This window comes from Crocuta crocuta, unplaced genomic scaffold (genome assembly GCF_008692635.1).
Source record: "Crocuta crocuta isolate KB4526 unplaced genomic scaffold, BGI_CrCroc_1.0 scaffold15, whole genome shotgun sequence".
Taxonomy (NCBI): Eukaryota; Metazoa; Chordata; class Mammalia; order Carnivora; family Hyaenidae; genus Crocuta; species Crocuta crocuta.
This window is the reverse complement of record NW_027530508.1, coordinates 743032-744473: the sequence shown is the minus strand read 5'-3', so window position 1 is coordinate 744473 and position 1442 is coordinate 743032. Positions and strand designations below refer to the sequence as shown.

Sequence of the window (1442 nt, the reverse complement as noted above, 5' to 3'; positions counted from 1 at the left end):
TGAGATACAAGATCAACACAGAAAAATCATTCGTGTTTCAGTACACCAACAATGAGCAACCCAAAAAGGAAATTAAAAAAGCAACTCCATTTACAATAGCGTATCTTTTGTAAACAATAGATAAACAATAAACATTGTTTAAACAATAAAATATCTAAGAATAAACTTAACTGAGGAGGTGAATGGCTTATATACTGAAAACAATAAGGCATTGCTGAAAGAAATTAAAGAAGACCTAAATATATGGAAAAACATCTTGTGTTCATGGATTGAAAGAATTCATATTGTTAAGACGTCAGTACTACCCAAAGGTATCTATAGATTCAGTGCATTCCCAATCAAAAGGAGAAATGATGGATCTGCAACATGGGAGCTTATGTTTTCAGACACCTCAAATTATGGCAGATAGAGATTACCCTGTGATTGCCAATTCTAAAACTGTGGTGGTAATTTCAGGAATCTTCCAGCGGGAGGGAGAGAGCTATCCAAATCTGGTGCAGAGGAATATTAATGTCTTCAAATGTATTATTTCTCAGTCAAGCACAGTCCTAATTGTATCATAATTGTGGTTTCCAACCTAGTGGATACTCTCATATATGTTACCTGGAAACTAAATGGACTATCCAAGCACCACGTGATTGGAAGTTGGTGTAATCTGGATTCTGCTAGATTTTGTTATTACATAGCTGAAAAACTTGGCATCCATCCCAGCAGGTGCCATGGATGGATTTGGGGAGAACATGGACATTCAAGTGTAGCCGTGTGGAGTAAAATGCATATGGCAGGGGTTTCTCTCCAGGAACTGACTCCAGACTTGGGAGCAGACAGTAACAGTGACACTTGGAAGAAAGTGTATAAGACAGTGGTTGAAAGAACCTATGATGTCATCAAGCTAAAAGGATATACCACCTGGGCTACTGGATTAAGTGTGGCTGATCTCATGGAATCCATGTTGAAAAATCTATCCAGAATTCATACAATGTCAACGATGGTGAAGAGAAAGTATGGCATTGAGAACAAAGTCTTCCTTAGCCCTTCCTAAATGTTCAGGGATTAACCAGTGTTATCAACCAGAAGCTGAAGGACGATGAGGTTGCTCAGCTCAAGAAAAGTGCAGATACTTTATGGGACATCCAGAAAGACCTAAAAGACCTGTGACTTCTAGCGTCTAGAAATTTAAACACTACAACGTGATTAAAACTGAGCCCTTTAGTTTTCAACCCTGTATGTGGATCACGGCTTGCTTTTATCTTCCTAAATGTGCAAATCTGGGCTCACGGACTCAAAGCCCATGCTTGCAATAGAAGCCTCGAACAAATAAAATTAACTGTCATAGTGTGCTGCTAAAAATAAAAGTTGCAAATAGGTACGCAAACAAGTGCGTGTACACACTTTTGTAGCATCACTAGTCACAATAGCTAAAAGATGGAAACAATGCAAAT

The 1442-nt window shown here is 38.3% G+C and overlaps 1 pseudogene; it reads left to right on the top strand.

Annotated features, from left to right (window-relative positions):
- Positions 1-347: 347 nt before the first annotated feature.
- On the top strand, positions 348-1158 carry LOC144233846 (L-lactate dehydrogenase B chain-like; annotated as a pseudogene).
- The last annotated feature ends 284 nt before the right edge of the window (positions 1159-1442 follow it).